At 36.9% G+C, this 27,362-nt stretch overlaps 1 protein-coding gene across 3 annotated transcripts in view; it reads left to right on the forward strand.

Moving 5' to 3' along the window:
• Positions 1-310: 310 nt before the first annotated feature.
• Positions 311-27,362, forward strand: part of LOC122571376 (protein sister of odd and bowel-like) — a 251,067-nt gene continuing 224,015 nt past the window's right edge. For all 3 annotated transcript variants that reach the window (XM_043735040.1, XM_043735041.1, XM_043735043.1), the window contains exons 1-3: positions 311-416; positions 587-654; positions 896-1,012. The gene's annotated coding sequence lies outside the window, so the exon portion shown is untranslated. The remainder of the gene's footprint in view (positions 417-586; positions 655-895; positions 1,013-27,362) is intronic.

The raw sequence follows: 27,362 nt of genomic DNA on the forward strand, positions 1-27,362 counted from the left end.
AATGTCAAATTTCGAAGCGATTAGATGTGTATCGGTGTCACTCCGTGGCTACGTAGTATATATTTTCATAATCATTCTTTTATCACTTACGGTTTTATAACTTCGCTTACTTATCATACGTTTTTTAATTGAATAATTTATAGTAAATAATTTATTATTTGATTATCTATTCGATCGTCTTGTTGATTATTATATTTGCCGGTAGATCGTATAATGAGCCTTCAAGACGCAATTTGAGCTTGATTATTGTTTCATTTTGTACATAATTTGCTTTTTATACATTTGTTATAATGTTTTGGCTTCTTTTTGTGCAGATTATTGTTCGACTACGCGGGAAATTTGAAAAGATGTTAAGGAGATGCAACGAAATTACAAATGGCGTCATAAAATTCAAAAGGACGCCATGATGATTAATGGTAACATTTGATTCATTTTAATAAAGTAAAACGTATTTATATGTTTATTTTCTTTTTCTATTGGTTAATTGCTAACATTTATTTAATATTTAATCGATATACATTCTTAACCAATCGTCATATTTTTTAGAAGGAATTATTCATATATATGAATTCAAATTTTGTTAAAGGTTTCTCATTCCTTTCTTTTCTTCCTGTTTCCTGGAAAGGACTTAGTGATGCTTAAAAGCCCAAGAATGTAAGTAACTTTGTATTTTGTACTTCATTTAATTCCTTGTATTTTATGTCAACTATAATTAATTAAAAAATGGAATCTGATTGAAAATTTGACAAGTTAAAATTTTTCATTCTTAAATTGATTATTATTATTAAAATTTTATGTTTTATAGAGATCAATCTTCTATTATTTCAAACTTTCAAAATAATTAACACTGTCTTTAAGGACGAATTATACAATAATATTCTATGTTTTGTTATAGATTTCTTTCAGTCTTTGCTTTTTTCATGGGATTCAACGATTCCTGTCTGATGATAGGCTTCGCGATGACGTTCCATAGGGCACAATACATCGATGACAACATTCTTCGCAACTAATCGTGAGTTGCATGCATTTTTGTTCCTCTGGTCACTCAATTATGTTATGGGATGAAAGGTTCGAATCGACACGGGTGACTGGTTGTATCACGTAGAATTTTTGACGAGCATAGTGACCGCGGGTATTTATTATACTCGTGAGTAGTAACATTTTCTTGTATGTGTCTTATTTATCAGTTCAGGATAGGTTTTCTTGCACACCGCGTTTTCGAATGTTGATAATAACACATTAAGAATTAATAGACGAGAGTATCATATTGACATAATTAATATTATATAAAAAATTGATATAAATAACTCAGTGCTGATAATTAATGTATATTTCTATGATTGAAAATCACGGAGTGTATTGATAATAATTATTTGTAAAATCAAAGTATATTCAGGATGATTTTATATTTGCAAATATCAAATACCCAAAAAACAAATATTTGAGTAAACAAAGAGTATGAACATTTCATTATGAAACTTGCAATTATGATTGAAATTATTATAACTACTGTTAATGCTATTATTGATTTTTGTTACAAATGATATTTAATTTTATCTTCTGTTTTACGGTAATGTGGAACAATTTCATTGTTTGAGTTCCATAGATAGTAAAATTTTGGTAAAATTTTAAATGTGAAATATAAAGGTATGGAGTCTAATTTTGTCCGTCCAAGAATGTATCAAATTTTACGTGTAAGAAAACACTTCGCGACAGGCAGATTTCAGAATCAAAACAAGTTTTGAATGCTTCTTAGTTTCCAAAGACGTGTTTTGATGAAGGAATTGCTTGAGGATATTTTTATTAATATTTCATGTAGAGTTTATTATTATTATTTATTGATATAAATATTATTTGGATTATTTTGAAGCTCAATTTATTTTCTGAAATATAATAAAAAACAGGCGAATAAATATTAACTCTCTTCATTCAAATTTAGCATTTCAGTAATTCATTAAATTAATGGAATAAAGTATAAAGTAGACTTTAATTAACGAATATTAGCCCGTTAGATACAAAACGTAATAGATACGCTTATCATATTTTTAGCCTAGGATTTTCAGGTTTAACCCCTTCCATGTCCATTGCCAGGATCTCACTCACGTGCTCAGGTGCTACTTGGGTGGGAGAAAAGCAGTGGGCATGATGACTATAGTTTATATGTTTAACATTGTCTCAGCGACTGACATTGCGTTAGTGTATCGTGCATGACGTATTTTCTACATTGTGTGTGTGGTTAGGTCGTGGAACTACGTCGTTTTCTTATTATTCCAACCCATATAATTCTGAAATATTAATGAGTTTCACAAGTGTTATTAATGCAGTAGTAATATATAATAATATTAAATTACAATGGTATCAAATATTATACCATTTAGTCTAAGAACATCCTAATTTTTCAAATGATATAATACAAGATTATGAATATTTATACAATATGATCATGAGTATTAATTAAAGTTAACATTGAAATATATTAAAAACATAATTAAAATTTCAATATACATGTATTTATATTACATTTTACGCAATGGTCGCTAGCCATCGTCAGTCGATTTCAGGAAAATGGTACGTAAAAGTTAGAGTATAAAAGTTGAGTGTCAAACTCGGGTGTCGGAGACGTCCCGGGACGTCTCTCTAGTGTAGGTCCTTGCGCCCGGGTAGTATGTGAGAGAATCGTGGAGTGAGTGTGTTGGTGTGACTGTTTTGCCATTTTTAAATATAGGGCTAGGTAGGATAGGTAGCTTACTTTCTGGTGTGAATGTTAATTATAAGTAGGTAGGGCCGGGCAGGTTGGCACAGTCTCTGGTCGGGTAGGCGCGTTTTCGCGTGTCCAACCTGTTTCAGGAAATTTAATTTGAAAAGTCGACGGTAAAGCTGGCACGAGTGGAGAAACTCGTCTCTGGCTTTATCCATCGATTTTTCGAATATCGTGGTCGCGATCGCGAGTGGGTCTCGAAGCGAACGTTTATTTATTGCTCGAGCATCACATGCGAACGGGCAATGATCACTATGATCCTTGTTCATCCATGTGCACGGGGAATAGTATCCGCGATTTATATTTTTATTTCACCTTTGTAAGTTATTTTTTATTTTGCGATTAGAAAGACTCGAGTCCAGATCTAAGTTTCAGCGGGCATTGCGCCCGATGAAAGAAGAGGCTACGAGCCGAAGAGGCTCGGCAAACTGCCATTCAAGAGAGCAACTACTAATGGCTTTCCATCCTCTGGATCACCCAGAGCATGGAAAGTCATTCGTTACTACTTTGTCACTATGCTCGCTTTTAGTAGTTGTAGTTGTAGTATTTTTTTTTCTGGTCGATATATATGTCGGTCCTCAACCACATTGGGTAAATCGCGATTTCTTTATTAGTGTTTGCGAGAAATTAATTACGTTTGAATTAGAGTTGCGGAAAAATTTCGTGGCTGTTATTAGTGTCACGACAGAATGATTACGGTTTGGATTAGAGTTGCGAAAGAATGATAATCGTGTTTGTTTTAGTGTTAGGAATTATGACAGCGCGATTATCTTTAGTGATCTTGATTATGAATTGTTAGAATTTCTTGGAGATTAATATATATTAAAGTTTATCTCGTTCCCGGTCATTTAATGTTAGATTTAAAAGTTATAATTAACTTTATAATATTGTAATTTGTAGTATAACATTTTTATTAAATTTATGTTAAGCAACATGGGTAGTATGCAAGGCTTTGAAGGAACCGTTTCATGCAATATTCTTCCCATTCTTTCTCTTTATTATATTCAGATGTTTACATGGGTAAGACGCATAGAAACCTTTAGATTTTTACTAAGTAAGGTAAATTAGATTTTCAATTAGAGTTTTTGGAATTAGTAAATGATGTTTTCAATGTTTTGTTTAAAACTGCTGCTTCCTAGGAATATTTAATACTACTAAAAAATATTGCTTTCTAGAAGCACTAATCTGTTCCTGAAAGTACCTGAATAAGTACTTGAATACTTAAATAAGATATAAGTAACAGTAATTAAGAATATGCAAAATTAAGAGTGATATTTTAAATAAAGTATTATTAGGTAGATAAGTAGCATAATTCTTTATGAAACGAATTTCGTTTTTTATTAATACTTTCAAGTGTCAAATTTTACATTTTTGTAACAATGAACAAAATACTTTTTCACGGAGAGTTATGGTAGAGAGTGTTTATCGTTTTCGATCGAGTTGAATACTTGCCTTGCATACTTGCCTTGCTGCTTGAAAATATAACTCCTATGTTGGTCGTACGAAGGCGCAGAGGGCGTTAAGAAACACTTTGGCTTTTTTCAATGTCGGTATTTCAGTATGTGAGATACGAAGTCCCATTATTTAGTCAATGACCAGTGCAACTACATATATCATAATTTACCGATAGTCGATCTTCCCTGATCGACAGATAACGCGTTAAAAAAATCCATTCACGGCAAACACGTAATTCATCGAAACATCGATGTTTCATCGACAAAGGATGGTAAAAAAGCTTCCCTCGGAGAACAAGGACGATATTAATCGCCTGTCGCCGGCAATAGAAGTACTCGGCTCTGAAATATCCATTGAATGTTGTTGATCGATGTACAATAAATCAAAACTCTCCGACAAGTCGCGCCTCCATCGGTCGCGTTTCCAACCACCGTTCGTTCCATTCACTGACGCTGACGTCACCAAAAAGCCACGGAGGTCCCGGTAAACGTGTGCACAGGCGACCGTTAGCCGGTAGCATCCGCAAAACTCGATCCTCCGGCAGAATCTGGCATCTGGTTGCGTCACGCGCCGATACAAGCGAACGGGCGCACGGACGTTCGTCTCGAAGTCTGGCAGTCCTTGACGCAGGCCTCGATCCCGGCGAAAGATGAGCAAACTCGAGATCCGTGAGAGATTCGCCGTACTTCCTCGAAGGAACGACTCCTCCGACCAGTTTGCTCGCACGAACGGTATTGCGCTTACTACGGAATCTTCTTCGATCGATCTCTGCGCCTAACCTTTTTTTTCTTCCAATCCAGCCGATATAAGGCTGCGAACACGTGAATTTTCTCGCTGTCAAGGAAGCCTGTATGGAGGTCATCTTTGATCGATCGTATTTCCGTGTAGTTCGACAGGGCCTATCTTTGAACCCGTCAAACCATCGCACATACTCTTTTCTTCGTTTTCGCGTGAGATAGGGTTTTGACTGGCGCTGTCTGAACATACAGTATACGGACACTACGTTGAGTAGGTTAGTAATTTTTGAGTCTGTCCAGGGAACGAGAATTGAATAGATGGTGATGCGAATGTTCTTCTTTTGTGAATTATAGTTCAGTTATTTATTTATTTTATTTTGTTTACGGGTAGATAACTCTGCACTATATATAAGCATGTGTATAAGTAATTTCAAGAATATGATACTGAAAATTAATAATACGTTAATGCATCAATTATTCGAAAAAAGGAAAGGATTAGATTTTAAGAATCTTTTACTTTCAGAATTACTAATTCTTCTGTATATAGGTTAATGAAACTACATAGTTTGCTGTTGGTAAACAATTCTCAATCTCTAATTTCTTACGACATATAACATAACTTGATTTGAAGTATGTCTAGCAAACAGCAAACCTAAAGAAGCTGTTTCAATATCATAAGATTAGTCGCGCAATTAAATTCGTCAGCTAACTGGTGAACGGTTAATCGCGATTATCTTATCGGCAATTACACAGGCGTTACTTCGATATGGCGTGCAGTATTGTCGCGGGAACATTGTCCATTTATTGCTGACGATAAATCGCATTAATAAAAGTTCTGTATAAACGCTCGTTCTCGTTGATTCAATACGTTCCGCTGTGTTATCCTTTTTGCGTTTGAATTACAAATTCCCTCGTGTAGAACAGCGTGCCATATGCGGCAACAGTGCCGCAGCGCGCGTGCGCGATAACGATTCTATCTTCGTCGTCCTTGCGCAGAATCGTACGATTCCCGCGCAAAGACACGTGACACCATTCCACGCGTTTTTCGTAGCGCTGATGTCAAAGTAGGTTATCGATCCCTTCGAACGAGCATCTATAGATCGGCGAGATACAGTAGATCGTGAAGGTATTTGAATATTGGTAAGAACTTTTTATCGATACAAAGACTATAGGAAGAAAATACTTCAAGTCGTATTTTCTATTTTTCAGATACAGGCAGTTTTTAAATTTAGCGTTCTTTCATCCTCTTAAGAATTTTCAAAGTACTTGTAGTACTCATCATAATATTAAAATATTGAAGATATTAGAATATTGCTTACTAATTAAAATCTGTAATCTGTTACTTGTATTTAAAAGATTTGCATCTTTGAACTTCACAGGTTCTCTTTTCATTTTTCAATTGTCGTACCAAAATTGTACCGTTTTGTTGCAAGTATCCTGCAACATTTAATATCAGATTGCTTTCAAATTTCGTCAATATAATCATGACAATCGTATTTCGTTGCAGTATTAATGAAATGACAACGTGTTTTATATGGTTAAATATAACAATTTTCTATGATACCTGTTCAAGCACTTTCGTGAGTCACTGTACGATCTTTGCAAATGTCTCCTTACGTTTATGAGTAATTTCGCGCGATCCGCGATGCTGATAATAATAACAGACACGATTTGAAAAAGCATCCGCTCAAACGATCGGCAGATAAAATTCTAACAAAGTCTCGGCGTTGATCGGGCAACCTTGACAATCTCGGTAAACGTGGAAACATTGTTAAGGTTTCCCTCGATACTTTCACTTTCCTTCCTCCTTTTTCGCGGCAAGTGCACAAGCCCGTTGCAAAGATCGCCGCGAACACGTGGTTTTACGCTTTGACGCTTAACGGTAAATCTCGATGGGTTTCTCGTTTCTTCGCTCGAAATCCTTTTCGAACGAACGTTGACCGCGTTGCTGACCCCATTTTTTTCCCTTTTCCTTTATTTTATTTCCGTTTGTTATTCGCTGTTTCAGAGATTGAACGCGCAGCGTTGTTCTCGTATGGTTGAACCATTAATCCTTTAAGTGTTATAGCCGCGCTCGTATGTGTCCGGTGAATGCCATCTACATATACACATAGACTATGGTGTGCGTTATTGTTGGAAAGTGTGGGAACTTTGACGATTGAGTGGAAAAAAATACGAGTGGATGTTTGAGCTCTTATATTGGAAATATTAGATTATATTGAAATTATTAGAATATATTGGAAAGGTTGGATGATTTTTAATTGTTATCTTTATTTAAGTGTTTTCCCGATTCGATTTATAAATTATAAATGTTAGGGGAGATTAATTATTTGTTGAGGACACGGAGTATTATGACTCCCTACGGTATAATTAACATCTTGAATAGAAAGTGAATATATTCACATCGCAATTGTACGATAGGTTGAGGAGATTTATGTGTAACAAAAGTATCAAGTAAATAACCGTATGTTCATTGAGAAGTAGTTGTTTCCCTATGGAGTTGTTTCGCTCTTACGCGGGTTTCCTTCAATTCCTTGGCGAGTCTCGAAATTCTAGCGTGTCGGGGTATCGTATTCATAAGGCACGTATATTAATGGACGCACGGTGCTACACCGGTGCACGTGCAACACATAAACCACTTCCTTGACAAGACCCAGTTTCGATGTCTCTCGCGTATGTCGGTGCTTAATTATGCCAAGGGAGCACTTACACGGGTGCAGTTCGCTGGTAGAAAAAGAACGTACTTCCTTTTTGGCTTGTTTATCGATCGTTGATTATTTATGCGCCAAATTTTTTGCGACGGTCAGGTATCTTTTTATTCCTTCCTTTTCCTCTTTCTTTTACAAACCGGATAGCATTTCATGCATTACGAAAATGTTAAAGGGTGACTGGAGTTTCACATTGTAATTATAATAAATTTAGGTTGTTTCAATATATTTGAAAGTACTCCATATATATCTGGGTAGTTAATATATGTGTTTGTCTTGTTTATTGGTTACATGGAAAGGTAATTGGCGTCAAGAAATTTCACGAAGAAACTTCCACAGTGACAGTTACAGCGCATCAAGTTAATAACATTAATATCAATTTCGTAAGAACATTATTGTGTAAGAAAATTCTGTTATTTTACCAAGTTATGCCAATAGCAAATCTTTATTGCTTTTCATGCGGCATTCCCAAAGGGTTTATAAAATTTTACCAAGTTATACTATTGCTTTAATATACAATGGCAAGAGATAGTAACGTTGATTAATTATTTACGATTAGACCGCGGATTTTTACGTATAACTGAAAAAGTAAAAATAGGTCGGTAGAAAATTGTTTTACCTGTCAAGTATTACAGAAAGCTCCACTATACTTTTGCCCCTTTAATTTTGTTCTTTCAAATTTTTCTAGAAATGTATAAAAATCCACAGTCTGTTTGTGATATAGGAAATAATATATAAAATACTTGTGATTTGGTAAATAGCTGTACTACAAATACGTGTACATTAGTGCTTCAGCTCCAAGTGGACTCGCTTTTCACAAAGGCGGCGCTTAAAGCCCCACGTGAATGTCCAATAAAAGGCGATAAAAGCCCAAAAACCACGGCAATAAATCACCGGGCAGGACCGTTTTCTCGCAACCTGCAATTTAAGCTCGCTCTTTAAACTGTTCATTACTCGTCCCATTCAGTCGATTTCAATATCCCTCTGCGGCCCTGTCGGCCCTGTCGGCCCTGTCGGTTCGACGTACCTATAATACGCGTACTTCACGACCAAGTGTTTACGGCTTTTATTAACGCCCGCGAAAATTCTGGACAACACGTCGAAGATTCTTCCAACAGAGAAATTTGCCTTCTCACACATATTCGCTTTTTACTCGTGGTTATTATAACGATATTGAAGAGGATTCTTAAGATTCTCCGCTGGAACCAATCTTTTCACTCACGTTGCGTGTATCGTACGTGTTTAACGTTATCTAACTATGAGATCGAGACCAATGTGTATTTATAAATTCAATTTTAATACACGAGTTTATGTTTATTTCATATTCATATAAAATTCAAAAAGTCTGTCACTATCGTCAAGAGCTAGAGATCTTTTAATTTAAAACCTCAGTTTCACGTGCAACAAATTTTAATCGCGACATTCCTTTGTCAGGGAGGTGTTTCAAAGAAGATTCAGCCTCTTCCGCCACGTCGTTCTTCATTGTTCATTCGGTTGGTTGGTCGAGCGGTAACTCGATTCGAAAACCTGTCGACGGGCCTGTTTTTACGGTAGCGGAGATATTATACGGGCGTCGGTCACTTTCTTTCCATCGGTCCCAGGACACGCGTTTTTTCGCACACACTCTCGTTCCACATCCTTTGTTCGCCGCTAATTATACACCATCCGGTCGCGGTAGCGAAACTACGGTGGCTCATGAAAATACTCGAACACTTATAGAAACCTTTTATGAATACGTTATGTACCATTCCTCGGAACTGTTTTAGTTTCAGCTACTAAATATTTAATGAATTATTCATTGAAACCTGTGTGCACGAGACTCTGTATTTCTAACGCAGCTGTTTTAATATCGATATATTAATAAAACCAGAAACTAGTTGAGAGATTATTAAAGAAGAAAAATTTATTTAAATATGAATTAAATAAAAAGTTTCCTACTTAAATAACGAAATAATTTGACAAAAAATCATTTGCCTGTCCAGGCAGTTCAGTGTAAAATTATTTCAAAATGACACCTATACAAATAGACGATACGCTATTTATTATACATTATTTAATCATTTTTCAAATATTTTATCTAAGCAACCCTATAACGAATCGGAGATAAAAGATTGAAACGAAAGCAAGGATATTGATATGGAAAGATAATTCGATTGACAAGAAACGTAGAAATGTCTCGTAGAAACGTAGGCGCGAGCGTTGCAACGATAAGTAAATGCACGCCTTTAACAGCTGTTTCGCTAATGGTAGCCGGTGAACGAGCCGGTTGAAAATATAAATCCGCTCGTTTTTCTAATTACACCTTGGTTCACGAACGCTCTCGCGCTTGTTCTGCGATCCGATGAGCCCGATAAAGTGTTCAGCGAGCGCCGCGGGATCTCCATTCGCTTTGTTCCTGTCCCGACGCGCCAGCGAACACATATTTACTCTCAGTCGTCATCCGCTGATTTCATAAACTTCCACCTCTTGTACCGCCGCGTTCTCACCTGTTCTTGGTCGGATATGAATATCGAATTAGCACGATCGATAATTTTTCTTATTGGATTGTCACAGTTCAAAGTACTTTTTTCCCCTTAATAAAAAGTCACGTTGGCGTCATCAGCACTCGACGCGTTAAGAAACAAAATTTCGGTCACACTAAGTGGTCATGCAACTTCGGTCCCGCAGTCAACGCGTCGATTAAAAAATTGCGGATAAATAGAACTACGATGAGATTATTTTTTCTTAATCAATATGCAACGAAGAAACTGGCGTTTATAATTCTCCAAGCAGGAGATTCAGTACGAATATTAATAAAAGAGAGATCATTGTACATCGTAGCAGGTATCGATTTTGATCATTAATTTCTCTTAATTCATTCGTACTAGTAACATTTATCTACTTGTCAATACAAATCGACCAGAGCATCCACATATTCGTACATAATAGCATAACTCAAACTCTCACAATCGTTCGTAGACTCGACAATATCAATTAAGGCTTTAACTTGACATTTTTACTTAACAGATTAGATAAACGGGTATAAAACCAAGCATTTTTCATCTCCTCTCTGGAGTCGTATTCTGATTTGCATTCGGAACAGAGAAACCGTGATACGCTGCGACAAGCTGTTGGCTTGCTGGCCGTTTATCGGACTGGCCACGCGAGACCGCATGTTCCAGCTATCTATGTGTGTACTGTTGCACCGGTGCACCCGTGTAATTACGTTTACAGCGGCGTTCCCGTGTATACGTACGTACGTACGTGGCGGTTGTAAATTTTTAACGTTTCATAATTATACGCCTGTAGCCGAGCACACCAGCCCGATCTAATGTTACATTTAGCATGGCAGCCTTCCTCTCGCGAGCGCGCCAAGCATGGACAAGCCTGCACGTCCGTGGAAAACCTTGATCCGATATCGCAACGATTTTATATTAGGCGCGAGCGGATTTTATCTGCTTCGAATTAGTTTGATAATTGGATTGCAGATTGTTACGCGTTTATTGGAAATCCGAAGACACAAAAATCGAGTATTTCCATTTTAAACTCTCACCATGATTGGATTATATATTTGTGGTTCTTTCGAGTTTTAATCGGGTCTCTATTGGTACGTTGCGCTGCCTTTTTTCTTTATTAAATAAAAAAAAAATTCCTCACGATGAGTTATATGATCTGACATTAGTCGTTACGTAAGATTCTTACATGATAAATTTACTATTTCTAGAGATACGTGAGAAATTAAACGCAAATTGTAGGAACGGTATTATGTATGAGAACATCTTGAAATATCTACTTTTAATATACATGCGAATATATTATAAATAGTTAAGTAGAATTAGAGCAGTATGATGAAAGAGAATAAGTAAGTACGCGATCGTGTTTCTGCCTGAATAAAGGTAAACAATAGTATTAGCAAAAACATTCGCGTGGATCAATTGGTTCGATAGCTGCTGGCGATAAAAACACGTTTTGATTGAATCCATTTAAAAGCAGTTAAAACGTATAAAAGCGTATAAGAATTTGAGAAAAGAAGTTGGCATGGTTTAATATTACGCTTCCTCGTTTATTTGTTTGCCTTTTATCGAGAAAGTTGGATTCCTGAGTTGATGGTAATCTGTAGAAGTCTAGCAAGACGGATGAGGAACGATGAAGGAACCGAGTAGCTCTATTGTTGAAATCTTTTTGGTCTACATTGTGACTTGAATTTATTCATGTTCATATCGTGAAACGGAATTAATTTATGACATTCCTTATCACTGGCCTTCATAAATCACTTAATTTTTGTCGAATAAGTGCTATTTAATAGCGTCTTTAGTGTACAGTAATGGTGTTTGAATAATTAACACGTACTAACCATTCTCCCTCGTATTTCACTTTATCATCCTTGCTCCGTCTAAGAAGGAGAAGAAAATAAAATCAGACTAAAAAGAACACAGATTAAGATCAAAGATTAAAAGAAAGGGTGATTTAACACAGCAGCGTATGGTCGCTGTTTGTAATAATAATAATTCGAGAAACGAGATGAAGGTTCGCGTGATTATTCGTGCGAGGTACCTGCAGAGATACGTAACGAAGAGAACTTCCGAGATGCAACAGTTCTACTTACAATTAGGCACACACCAGTTGAGAAGTGATTGTTTCCGTGTTGAACTTCGCAGTGATCTCCTTGATTCATTGGACCACCGTTATTCCGGATATTATCTTACTAATAAAGAAGCGCGCAGCCAGTAATTACAATCGCAAGAAGTCGAAGAAAGAGATAGATGAGGAGAGACGAACAATGGTAAAAACCGAAAGACCTTGGTCGTTCGACGGTAGACGTTTATTTAAATGCACGCTTTTGCAAAGCACTCTTATAATTAGACTGCGGGAAATGCAAAAATGTTTAAAAATATATAAAATATTCAGCCGTCAGATGAGACAATGACGGTGCATTATAAAACTATGTAAGTAAATAATGGTGTCTACGAGGAAAATGGAATTTAATTCCATCTAATCCAGGATGACGATTTTACTACGTAACCCGTGATTAGTTTAACGGTAATCCATCACAATGCCTGGAGAACAAGTTATTATAGCGTAGATGGCGATTGGATCACGTGTACGTAGGATAGTTGACAATTAGAAGAATATTTTTTCCCTTCTACGTGTACTATATGTTAATCAAGTACGGTTCAGCGTGATTTATTCGTTACATGTCGTATAATTATTGAAGGTACTATAAACAAACTTATCGAGAGAGAGAGAAGGAGAGAGGACCGTAAACTAGTCAATCGTGAAGATGAGAGTATCTTGTGGACGTTGAACGTGTCGAAGCTTCTTGGAAATTTGTCAAGATTTTCATCGAAGATCGATGGAGAAAAGAAAAGGAAAAGAAGGAAGAGAAGATATGGACTTGTCGTTGGAATCTGTTTAGAGTCATCGATTTCTATCGAATGTTTCGTACGGACACGAGATATGTGTACATAAAATTTCACGAGTTATGGGCTAATTCAGAGAGAAACAGACGATAAGGATGAGAGAAATAAATGACTGCATGAAATGGAATGTCTTTTATTCGTGTGTTCTACTTGAATAGAGTTTTAGGGTTACTAAACATCGAAAGAATTTTTGGATCCTAAATTTCGTAATTTTCTGCTGTGATTTGAAATTTGGAATAATAAAATTTATACAATCGTATGACTATTATTTTGACTAAATAAATCGAAATTATTTTGGGAAAACTATATATAGTTCAGACTTTATTCTACAGAGCGACGTCGTTTCCTATGCTCGAGCCAAACGCAAAGACACTGTGACGATTATCTGAAAACGTAACGACGAGTAAATAACATAGTTGCAACTTGGAAATCAACCTTGCTTTTCGTATCACTATAACGTATCTGGAAGATGGGTTGCGCGTTATAACTCAGCCGTCAAACGAATGATATCCGTTCTTCCATCATGTCGGATCAGCCGCGAAACGCCTCTTACCTGTAATTTGACTTGCAACTTTTCTTTAGTTTCCTTTCCTTCTTTTTGACCGTCTGGAATTTGCATTGTCTGTATGAAAGTGCGAGAAAGTACCGGCTATGATTTCAAATCTTTTTTGCGAATTGAAGATCATAGGCTGGTACGTAATAGGAAATGATTTTGCAATGAATTGTCTGTAACACGAGATTTATAGCGAATGTTTGATAGAGAGAGCGAGATACTGTAGAAAATTTGATACTTTTCGCGTTCGCGTGCAAGATGTTGCGAAGTATACTGATTATTTAACGGGAACTATTTATGGACTTTAGAGAAAAGTTTTGGGTAATAGAAGTGAATAGCGTTTTTATATTGGCAAATTATTGTTATTGTTATTGTTATTGTTATTGTTATTGTTATTGTTGTTGTTGTTGTTATTGTTATTGTTGTTGTTGTTGTTGTTGTTGTTGTTGTTGTTGTTATTGTTGTTGTTGTTGTTGTTATTGTTATTGTTATTGTTATTGTTGTTGTTATTGTTATTGTTATTGTTGTTGTTATTGTTATTGTTGTTGTTATTGTTATTGTTATTGTTGTTGTTGTTGTTATTGTTATTGTTATTGTTGTTGTTATTGTTATTGTTGTTGTTGTTGTTATTGTTATTGTTGTTGTTATTGTTATTGTAACCCTCTAAAGGCTCTAGAAATTTATATAATAGATGCTAAAGATTTCCACAGAAAATTACGATAGGTTGCAGTGTATATGACTTCTGAAGGATACAGTAAACTTAATTTATGCCGCAATGTTAACATTTACATAAAACCTGAGAACATATGAGACGCATGGAAATTGTTTGATTTTATTAAAACACATCAGGATCAAGGAACGATGAATTTAATATATATTAATTACATTTTTTTAAATTACACGGTCACGTATATGAATTTATCTTCTTCTTATCAGCATCATTACGTCATGTTTTCAATAAAAGAAATATCTTTCTTATTCCTCGAGTACTTTCTGTATCTTGCTTATAATTTAATTTCGAAACCCCTGCCAACGATCAAATATTTATTCTTCTTTCATAATTGTGGCTGTTCGTAGAAATTCGTGGAAGTTACGTGGACGGCCGATAGGAAAAAGAACGAAAAAATTGGTCTGTTATGACTTCGAGAACTGCGACAAAGTCCTTTTGACGCGCATGGCTGATTCCTGGACCGAGTCGTAATTGTTTTTTCCATACGTACCTGCCGGTCTAGCTGGCAAATGTCTGGTATTTTCAGTCGGTGCAGTTGAAAAGTATCCCATAGACGGTTCTTTAGTTCAATCGAATCGAAATTTCCACGTCGTTAGAGCGATACGACAAACTATTTCGATGGGGGATTATTTTGTTTGAAACAAGAACAAGTATAGAAACAAGTATAATAGACAATAAAGTAAGATATATTGGTGGTAAAAAAGGAATGAATAAACTAGGACGATTAATGTTGCTGCTAGTTTAAAGGGATCTGCGAGCCTTAACTTTCTCTTTCTTCTTTCTCTTAATTTTGTTGATTCGAGTATAATATTTGTCTGTTGTAACTATATATATGGTAGTAAGCATCTCATCTTTTCCTTACTATGTATATCCATAGAACATAAACAAAGTTTGACTAGAACCTATATATAATGTTTCATCGTGTCAATAAATAATATTAAATACATGTTTGGATTTGAGACAAAATCCTATATGTTATGAAAGATCTTGTAATCGTCCGTCTTTCGATGATTTATTCGCTTCATAAAACCAGTTTCGATATCGACTTATCGCCGATAGACCATCTCCCACGATAATGTAATAACACCTGAACGTCTATGATAATCCAGTGTAACGTCATTTTTCACTAGCGATCACCCATGATGTCTTCTGCGGAAATTCATTCGATAATCCAGGCACGCATTCTCCGATCTGTTCCAGCTTGATCGTTCACTCGCGATTAATTGCTCGTTGCTAGTCTACTGGTTACCTATTATTACTTGAACCACCAGCTTCGTTCGTGATACCGTTAGAGGAACGTCTTCGTCCATTTCAAAAATTTCACACGTCCATCAACGCCATCGATCTATAAAAATGTATTAAAAAAAATCTATAAATGTATAAAATTTCCGTGAAAAGCGATAAATTGGTTATTTCGACTACTCTTGATAGTTTTGGCGTTAAAGCGAACTACTCTAAATTAAATAATCTTACTGAGATCTGTAAAATTTATTAAAATTTATTAAAATTTATTAAATTAGAGAGTTATAAATTGATCATTTCGATATTGAGATAAAGATGTTTAAATTAAGTAACGTAACTTAGACGTGACTCAAACTGTTATGATCGACGATATCACTTGAGAGATAAAAATTAAAAATTTAATTCCTCGAATTCAGCAAACCTTTCTCAAGAGCCACACCATCTCACGGTTCCGGTTCCCTCACTCAGGCGTGTTTTGGTCACGGTACGTTCGATCCAAGAAAAACGAACAGAATGACGCTGTGTTTTTATTCGATCCACCGTGTGCGTCGAGGATCTAATTGAAACCGGCTTGGTATGACCACCGAGGCAGGAAGCGATCGTCGAAAAGCGAAATGAAATTAGGGGGTCCGGCAAAAAGTCGACTGTTATTTCTCAATTAAAGTCGCCAAGGTATCTCGATGGAATAACGTCGTGTACGAGTGTTGTTCTTCGCGTTTATCTTTTAGAATTATTATCTGTTATCGAGCGTATAATCTACGACCGGATTTTCAACTTGTAGGTCATTACACCTAAAAGGGTCGTAACTGTTTTTCGAGGGATCATCGCGGTTATTTTTCAGGATTATATAACATTTTTGAGCGTTATTCTTAATTCTACGGGAATAAGGTATAGCAGATTATCTAGCGGATTATTTCAAGGCGATATGGCTATGAAAAAGGTTGGGAAACACTGACCGACGCCGATCGAATAAACGCGCGTTTATCGTAAATTCTGCGCCAACCTATAACGGCCGGTGATTTGTTGTCTATTTTACAATTATGTTAGAATTTATACCTGTCTGGTTCCGTATACGTAGGTTTCGTTCTATGCGAGTCAGTTTCATCGTAAAACACGAGCGTGTTTATGTGTCGCGCGATTTCGCATGTTGCCACTGTGTTAAGTTTATGCGATCCAGTGTTTCGAGACCGTTTGATTGTGCAGGCTATTAGGTTCGATATTATACGTTGATACGTGTTTTCGGTTCTATTTGATGGCATTGCGAATGACTAAGCTTTGTCTCGAGTGAAAATGTTCAAGGTCCGGCGATCGAGACTGACGCGCGGAATTTTGTCTGGAATGCTTGAGAATTCCGATTGTCTGGCTGATAGTAGGGTTAAGTAGATCAAATTCAAGATGATTGTTAGTGATTTAAATGTAATGTAAATTAGCTTTGATGTCTGATGTAATCTTTTCCTGAAATATACCGATACAAATACATACATAGATGTTTTCGAACTTGAAATCGATAAACAAATATAATAAATTTGTGTTGTAAAAACTTATTATTATGGAGGAATTATACTTTTATCTATTTTTAATCTCACTAGCTTGTGCTTCGGAGCGTTTATTATGTAATAAATTGTGGAGTTTTGATTCAGGTAAACGTTTTACGGTTCAAATTACTTTTCGTTTATTTGTGCTTTTTAATGAAGTGTATGTACATTACACGAGTCTAAATACGCAACTGCGAATTATCCTTTGGTTTTTGCGCGTCTCAAGGATCGAGTACACCCGAATGATTTATTGAAACGGGATACGTTATTACACATTAACCATCGTAACTTAAGTCAGCTGTCGTCGCTTCAATTTGTGGTTGTTCTTAATGGGCATTCGATATAATACAACACATCCGAAATAGTAATTTTATTGTAATATACATATGCATTAAATGAAGCCAGCATTAAACTACGTCCTGTTTGTTATAGGTAAAAGATCGTAAAATCAATACTAAATTTCACGAAGGATTTAATCGAAACTATAAATCTAAATTGTTTTCAACAATTGCGAAACTTATACGATTACATATCGTTATATACCATAAAAAATTCAATCTTATTATTTATGAGATTCTTATTATATCCAACATAAAATATACGGACTTTTCGCAACCTATAATTCCGAACAAGACGATAATCATAAAGTTTTTAACAAGTCTCTAATGATCCTTCGAGTTTATCTCGTTTCTATAAGTGTCGAATAATACTTATAAACGGAGGGTATACAGACATATAGCGTTTAAGCGCCCAATCACGGTTTTCAGTATCCAACATCGTACAAACGAGCGACACAGGACCCGAACACGAATTATTGCGAAACAAGGCGCGACTCTACTTCTTACATTCCACCCTCTCCGTGGAACAGATTGACAGACCGGTGACCCAGCTATTACGCTACCAACAGATTATTCCGTATTTTTCTCTCTCGCTTCTCAATTAAGTCCGCCGCCGCTGTTGTCCACCGCTGTTCCGATCGAAACCCGCCTTTCCATATAGCGCACGACGCACACGCCCATCGTTCGCGAGAGTATTTCTCTCTCGTTTCGTTCTCATTTATTGCCATTATCGTTATTACGGCCATAATCTCTGTCCAGTCAACGACATATCGTCATAGGGACAGTTCCCCGCAGACGCTGTGTCAGTAGATAATGGTCTGTGACTTCTCGTGCTCCTTATAATGCAAATTGCACAAATTCTCTATGTCTGTGCCTCGCTAAAACATTTTCCATCTATATCCACCATCTTTCTCTAACCTTTCTGTCTAACAGATATTCCATCTCTATTAACCTGCCTTTTCTTTCTCCCGAGACCTTTTGTCTCTCTTTTACATTCTGCCCGATTTCTTACCTCTTTTCCCGTCTGATTCCGTGACCACGTACGATCGAGCCCGTGAAACGAAAGAAACTGCCCGATCGTAATGGAAAAAAACGCACGTCATGCAATGGTCGATCTCGTATCTGTCAGCAGATAACATCGAATTCCTATGGCGGGCTCACCCACTCTCCCGTGCTAAGACCGACCAACCTACGAACTACAAATAAACGCCGCCGTTAACGTTTACCCATAAATCAATTTAATCGTGCGTACAGGAACGATAGCCATCGGTCGAGCTAATGTAATCGTCCGAAGCGGAGCTGTCGTTGCGCGTGCGCGGTTGCGTTTGCGCATGCGCACCTGCACTTTTATTGCTTGGCGCGAGAGTAGCATCCGCGCGTACGCGCTGAAAAATGTAATCGCGATCGACGTTTTTGCGCATTAACCCTCGAAAGGCTAAGATTGAATCAACTTCGACTCGCGCAGATAACCCGTTTATTATATTTTAACTAATTCGAAGACACGATCGAGTTAAATTCATTTTAGGTTGGTTTATAAATTTGGTTTCTTATGGAAATTTAGTTATCGCACAAAGGTAACATACGTTACTTCTCGTTCGATTCTTTGTTTTATCTTTGCTTCTGATTCTTTCTAGATTAGGTGGATATGTGGATGTGAGATTATAAGAAAAAATGATTAATAAGTAACGCGAGTTGGTACTTTGTAATGTCGAAATCGGGAAGATACATGTACGTTTCGTACGAGTCGTTGGTTTCATAATGTACTTAGCGAGGAAGAAACGGAAAAGCTGAACAGTTTTTGCCACCGCGAATATTACTCTTCGTGCAATTTACAAAGAAATACACGCTGATGAATCATTCACAGCGGTGTACACTAATTTTATACTGGAACTTAATAATACTCCAGTGTACTTATCGATGATCTTTTTTTTTTAAATATATTTAAGTCAATATTTAAAATATAATCAACGAAATAAAATAATAAATTCTGCGCAGTGTAATGACATATGTAGAGACTGTGAATAATTCTTGACAAAACCGTCATTTGCATATATGATTATATAGGCTGTTAAAAACATAACGATGCAATACCTTTATAGTTAATGTTACAAAATTACATTTTACGTCGAAAGTATTTATTTTAGAAGCAATGCCAATTATATATTTTTTCTTCTTCCTGCCTAATATCAGGAACTCTGATAATCGTAAATCTATTTTTATATACAACGTCTTAATGGTAAAATTCTGCGATAATTTAGAATATTTTCAAGTTTCTATGAACGTAATTCACTCAAGAAAGTACAATAAGACCGCGATTACGTTGCAACGTATCGGGTATTAGTTTCCCATTAATTTTTTGCTGGCAGCGGCTCGGGACCATGATGCAAGTTGCAGAATATGACATATTACACAGCAACGCGGTAATTCATTTCGTTTTAAAAACGTCGTGGAATTATTAACAGCCGACTAATCAATCGTGTTTTGCGATTACGCAATGTTCGTACGTATTTCACCATCTGTTGCAATGACAATGGGAAATCTTTGACAATTAAGAACGGATCTGGTTCGTATTCTCCGTTACTTGTGCGGAGTATGAATCCATAATGCGGCGATAACAGGCGACACCTCGTACCAGATCATAAATAATCACGACGATAAATCCGCAAGGCATTTTGCTGAATTGTCACATCGATGAAAAATGTCGGCTTTTACGCTGCCCTTATCGCGTATCGTGTTTTTCTTTAGCCGGGTGTTCTATGTTTAATCGAGCTACGAAAGCCTTGTTACGTATCGCTCAACGTTATCCATTTCACTTCGTTGTCGTATCTGTGGCGATAATTATTGGCAAGAGCCACCAGGTAAAGCAGAAAATGGAAATGACGAAAGATTTTTAAGAATCCGCTTCCCGCGAAACAACCATGGAATTCGATCAGCAAAATGACGACTTTAATCGATTATAAATTTCTTTTTCTTGGAAGTACCTTGTCTAATATGTTATGTATTTCCTCGTTTATCGTTTTTTTTACTTTCCCCCCTTTTTTTTTCTTTTTTGTCGATGATCGATATTGCATTGACTACAAGGTTGCTAGCAGTACCGTGTAAAAATACAAGTGTAATTACTAGAGTGTGGGTGTTCGTGTAATTCTGGGAGATTTAAATGTGTCGGGAAAATGAGAGAACATTTAAAGTTGATACTCGTGTGTTACGAGTTTTACTCATTTTTACACGTAGTAGACATTTTTCTATCAAGCTGGTATCATTTATTCTAAGATATGCTGTATATTATTGCATCATATCTGTTTATTGTTCTTGCTCGATAAATATAGGCACCCATTTGTAGTTTGTATAAAATTACGATTTGTATTCAATACGAATTCCACGATCTAGAAAAATTGTTGAAAAGTGGGGAATAAATGAAAAATAACAGGTTGGTTACGTCACTGCGATGAAGTAAATTGAAATTGTAACTGAAGTCTGTACAGTAACGACTAGTTAATGAGGATAACGTCGGCCATTAAAAAAGAGATAAAGGAAGTACCATGGAATTCGTCCCGTTGTCACGTTGAAAGAAATGGGGTCTCCTTTCGTTAACCTTGCACACAAGTTCTGGGTCGAAGCGTTGTAAAGAAATCTCCGCTTTCGATACGAGCTCCCGTGTCGGCCAATTATTTTTGCCGCCTTCACGTCGACAGCGTGATAAACGTTTTTAACTTTCGTAACTTCGATGTTTGTGATACAAAATGAAGGGGATGATTTTAATGCGATCACGGAAGGTACACAGAGTTGTAGAAACTTTCGTAAAATTTATTAAGAATTTCATTTTTATGTTAAGAAACTCGTTGTTGACAATAAAATTGTTCGCGCCAGTTTTCGTTCTGCCATCTACGAAACTTATTTTCTTCTTTAATGGAATAAAAAAAAACAATGGTTGATGAGGTTAAAATTTGAGAAATAATATCGATCGTTCTAGTTCATTAAAATACTCGAGCAGCATGACAGAGAAACTTTAATACAAAGTTCATTTTATTGCAATTTCTTAGGCAGAGATTCGACTTCTTCTCGACAGCATTCGTTCACGGTGTTTCATTCACCCCAACGAATAACTCCACACGATTGCTTTCTATCAGAAAATACCGATAATTAGACGCGTTGTTCGTAACCGCGTTCAATGATCCATCATGTAAAAAGCAAACGGTGAGTTTGCAGGCAGGCGTTCTCTTTTAAACGGCCATTCATCATCATCGCCGGACATGTGCAAAGAGAAAAGAAGAAACGACGAAATCTTCGATCTCGAGTGTCGAGCACGCACGTTACAATGTAATAATTCGGTAAACACGAGAAGCGTGCAGAGTCGCTGTTAATTGCGCATGCCCGGTTGCCACGGCACGGCGCATACGCGCTACTGAAATGTCGCGTTACACGCTTTAAACATTTCGATGTACCGTAGAGAAATAGATTTTAATTGTTCGTGCGACGCGACAGGGGAGCATTGCTATACTACACGATGTACTTGCCAGTTTAACAGCCCATTAACAAGGGCACGATATGTACGTTCCAAGATGATTTTTAGGAATACATATGACTAGATTGTTATGACTTTAGATTACACTATCGAGATCCTTAGGTCAGGACATACGACCGCATTGGTAGAACTATACACGCACCATATTTTAAATGTAACGATTAACCTACAATATTTCAAGTTAGAATGTGTGTCGTAGTCCATGCTATTGCGTGTCATCGTTAAAAGAAAAAATTCATCTCGACAGGGTTAAAATATCGTCTAACTTTTCTTCGTTTTTAATGGCCAGAATCAATAAAATCCATACTTTGCTGTAAAATCTAATAGATAGTAAAATTGAATAAAATCGAGTATTTACATAAAATTGTCATAATAAAGCGATCAACTAAAATGTTTTTGCATCTCGTACAGTATCTAATATACCCGTGATCGCCGCGAGGATATCGCGTTGATCGTGTTTTTTAAAATTCTGTGCCAATCCACGTGGCTAGCGTTCATAAGTACAAGTATCTCTGGTTTTCGTGCTACGATTCGTGAGATAGATAGAAAGAGAGGAAGAAAGAGGAGACTATGCACCGTGGAGTATATGCCGGATTGTCGTAATTATTCGCCGCAAAAACAGAATACAAGATGAAGGCGGCGATAAGCAGCGTGTTTTTGCGGCTGGTCTCGGAACGAGGTACCACGAACCAACCGGACTTTCTTATTCCTGTCATCCATTAGTTTTGCTACGTCTATTAAAGTAACGCGACTCGAGTCTGTACCTGACTCCTCTTCTTCGTTGGCTATATGCATTAATGAGTAGGTGCACCAAGAACGGTCTAATCAGCCTGGGATCAACCTACGAGAGTCGCTGTCGTATCAAATTGAAGGCCTTTTATTTTAGGACCGGTTCCTCCTTTCAAAAGTATATCTTCTTTTGTTAATTCGTCTTTTTCTTTTTTTACTTCTTTTTTTATGGGGCGGGGGGCGGGGATGGGAGGTACATGATATTGGAATACACTGAATTCGTTGCACATGCGAAACGATCGAACATTCTCAGAAACGTACGTGAAATGTCAGACCGCGGAACATAAAGGTGGATTAAGCTCGAGCGAGAAATTTCGCTGGAAGGTGGAATTATGAACATTTAATTTATGAATATTATTTATGACGTGGCACGTCAAGCACGTCGCGGACGATGAGAGATTCAGCAAACGACGAACCCGACGTGTCGGCACGAAAGCGTTAAAACCTGTAGGATGTAGGAAATTTCGTTCATAAAGATATCCTTGTCCAGGGGACAAGAACATTGCCGGCTTTCTTTTCCGTGGGCTCGTGCCTGGACATCGTCGCATTAAAATATTAGATGTCCATATTAATTACACGCTGAAGCGTCGCAGTATTAACATACTGACATGTATCAAGACGGTACAGGAAGCGGAAATTCGTTGCGGTTACATAATTATCGAGCATGCGGCGAGATTATTTACCACCCTAGGAGAGAAACCGAGGAGGAAGCACGGAGATTCTAATTAACGAGTTATTGATGCCTCTGAGCGAAAAGAATGCTCGACTACATAAATAGAAGTTCTGTTGGAGTTATGGTGTCAATTCTGCAACAGCGAAACTTGTATCCTTCTGGTTCTTTTTTCTTTCCATTTTCTCATATGAGATATCCAAATTTGAAAATTTGTTCGATTATCTCTTTTACAAATTAAAGATTCTAAGGGGAGAAACGTGATAAGCGTTATCTAGTATTTATTTATCTATCTTAAATTGATTGTTTGGCATTATTAATTTTCTCCAAAAATTTCAAAACCGTATGCATCAATAACGTTATCTTTCTCAATATCTCTCATAAACAACATCCGTAGTATAATTATGCATGACATATCTGTGCTCCACAAGGGAAAAAGACGTCGTATCCAGGCGCATTTATTTGCCTAGTAGATCCAGAAGAAATGACGCACAGTTCATCATTTAATGCTACTTTCATCCGTGTAATTAACCGATAGTAAAATTCAAAGCGAGGGCCGTTTCAATTACAGGGAAATGGGACACGGTCGATCGCGAATTAACGGGGAAAAAGATTCAAAAGAAAATACGGCGACGTTCAGTTTGCTAAGATTTGAACGGCGTGTGGGTTTCGCGGTGAAAAAGCCAATCTCTAGCCGCTATAAATCTTCTCTCGTTCCTGGCCGGAAGGTGGGGAAATGGGGAAAAGAACGAAGGTTTTACGGCGGTTTTATCGTCGACGCTACAGGAACCGAATGGCCACTTAGATTCACGGCTGATTTATCGTCGATTTTACTTAAGATACTCGCGTACATCGCGACCTGGTGTTAAATATTTAGCGCACTGCTCTCGTACCGTACGATCGTAACGTTGTGTTACGCAATTATGGCAAATTTCTAGCGTGAGAACGTGTCTGTCCTTTTTCCTCTTTCCAAATAAATGCTATTACCAGACTGTGGACTTTTATATATCTATGGGCAATTCGAAGATGCAAGAACGCACCGATAATTTGCATATAATTTGAATATTTATTCCGCGAAATGCACGTATTTATACAGATATATATATATATATATATATATATGAAATATTCAAAGTGGAATACTTGTTATAATTTTCAACGGGTAAAAAGGATTTCTATTCAATTTCCATATTTTAATTGCACTCTCGTTGAAAAGTCTTGAAGCGCTTATTGTATTTGCTTAAAAAATGCAAAATACGAGGAAACAATTAGGAAATCTAACTTAAGAGAATATTCGAGAGAAGATAAGAAGATCTAATCTCGGTTTGGACCAAATAACTATATATGTAATAAAAAATTTTCGTTCTCCTCCCAGCCTGTCGTAGATAATCAGGAAAACATAGTTAGAAAGTCGTAAGCGATATTAGAAACTTTTAAGGAAAGACGGAGATTACCAACCGCGAAGATGAAAACGCAACGATTAACCGTACAACGATTCCTCGATTGCAATTCTCTGTTTTTTTTGTCCATTATTGAGATTTATTAACTCGTCGCCTATCGATACGCGTATTTATTTATAGAGACTTATGCGAATCGCGATGAAATTTTTATAACCTGATCTGGAAAAAACCTGAGATCTCGTCGGTTTAGGTTCAAGGTTCGTGCGAACCGCGGAGACAATAACTGTAAACAGAAAACACGATAGCCGGCTATCCAGGATAAAAAGAAAGACGAGTCATTAAGCAAATCATTCTTTGGAACTATGCACGCATGAATTATTCATGCATCGCTCTTCTCGATAATTCTTCGAAACGGGAGGAAAGTGAAACCTTCACAAACCATCAAGTTCATCGACGTTACCTCGTGAAGTATGCAAATATCGATGAATTTTTGAAAGCGCACTGTTAGTCGTTGGAATTTCGTATTCTAAAAGTCTTCGTTTACAGCATTATCCTAAACGGGGACTACTTTTTAGTATTAGAACGTAGAACGTTTTCCGTAGTCATTCCGTATAACATTCTCTAGTCATTGCTATATATAAATGGGTTGATCTGTGTCAGGAGAGTGGCATATTAATAAAGCACAACGTTAATGAGATAAAGTAAGATTTGAGAAATATAGATAGATGCATAGGTATGTAACTTGCGTAATAACGTTATAGAAAATTGATCGAATCTCCTTGATTTCTATATTTCTATGTTTCGTACACGCAACGTTGTACTTTTAAAAATTATTAATTAACTAAACTAAAGTAAATAAATTTCCGATAAGACTAGCTTCTCGATTCTTTCTTCTTTACGAAATTGTCCGAAAATGCGCGTTCCTACTATTGATGATTAATAGGAACTAACTTCTCTCGCACGTTGAAAAAGTTCGGTCTTAAAAGAGTCGAATCGAAAAATTCAAATTTCTCTATACAAATGGAAAAATATTTCATACGAAGGACTATCGAATCGCTAAAAATGTGTTTAAATAAATTATTCTCGGCAAGATATCGCCTTTGTACGATAAAGGACGCCACGTATGACGTCAAAGGATACGAATAACATTCATGAAAACGAGTCTGCGGGTCTTCCTTTCTTTTTTGCATTCTTTCCAATGTGCTCATTCTTTCTTCAGGAATCGAGAAACTCGTTCGCCGCTTGCACAAGCTTTTGTATCCGTCCCCCCGCCCCTCCCCCCTCCATAAGCGAGCGACTCCATCGAACTCCTACAATCGTCGAAGCAATGGCTCACGCGAGCGACTTAACTAAATCGCGCAACCGTGAAATTACGCCGACTCACGCGTTTATTTTTAATCACGCACACACACCGTGCACCGGTATCGCTCTAATTTGAATATCACCGATACGATTACTCCACCGTTTGCTCGGGAACATTGTATTCACTTCACGGCAAGACGTCTTAATCGTCCAAGATACGAGTTTAATAGAACTCGTGTCTTTTACTATTTTATCCACGGTAATTTGATGTAATTTCCATTTAACGAGTAGCTATTGAAAACGATTGGTAAAATTATGAGATATATTTAGCGCTGGGGTCAGATAGAAACACTGTTTCGGAGAATTGTCTAGGAAAAATTCTCAAGCGTTGTTTTCTTCGTAGAATTCACAAATTTCTTTTTAGAATCTTTCTTCCTAAAGAATCGGTCGGGTCAGAATGTTTGTACTATTTTTCTTCTTTCTCTTCTCTTTTTTTTTTTTCGAAGCTCCGAAAAGACGCCGGAGACAGAGGAAACCGCAATGTCTGGTCGTACGATCGAACATTTGAAAAAATTGGTCACATTGCTGTCGCCTTATCGTTGCAGTTTCTAACAAGTTAGTATAAATAGATGAAATGCAAAGTAGATCAACGATGTGATCATATGGTCTTAATCCTGCTATGTTCTTTCGGTCATTTTCGGTCTAATTATATTTTTCTAACGTTGAAACATATCTTCGCAGTTCGGATCAAAAGATCGGACCTTCAATTATTACAAATAGCTTTTGTTTGCTAAAATAAGAGCAAAATTGAAATATAACGATTCGATGGTATTCTAATTTAGATGCGCATATCGTAGAAATTTTATACGTAATTTTCCGAGCAATCTAAATGATACGTTTCATTCGGTTAAATCGGCCACACGTTAAACCGCGCTTTAGTCGCATTTTCACGGTAAATCAGTTCGCCCGACGCAACCAAGATAAATTAAATGGGCCGATACGATTGCCGATCGGCGTGGACCTCGACGACGACTATCTTCCCTCTCTTCGCTTCCCCTTGGGAACGCGTCTCGTGGAAAATCCTCGCGTCTGCGCCTGGGAAGCAGAGCCGCACGGTGATTTACGACGCATTATCCACGGCCGATAGGGGATCGCGTAACGATGGCTGCGGCGAAATTAATCGCGAGCGGTAATTATTTTCATTCGATTCGATTTCTTGGAACG

Source organism: Bombus pyrosoma, linkage group LG10, assembly GCF_014825855.1.
Source record: "Bombus pyrosoma isolate SC7728 linkage group LG10, ASM1482585v1, whole genome shotgun sequence".
Taxonomy (NCBI): domain Eukaryota; kingdom Metazoa; phylum Arthropoda; class Insecta; order Hymenoptera; family Apidae; genus Bombus; species Bombus pyrosoma.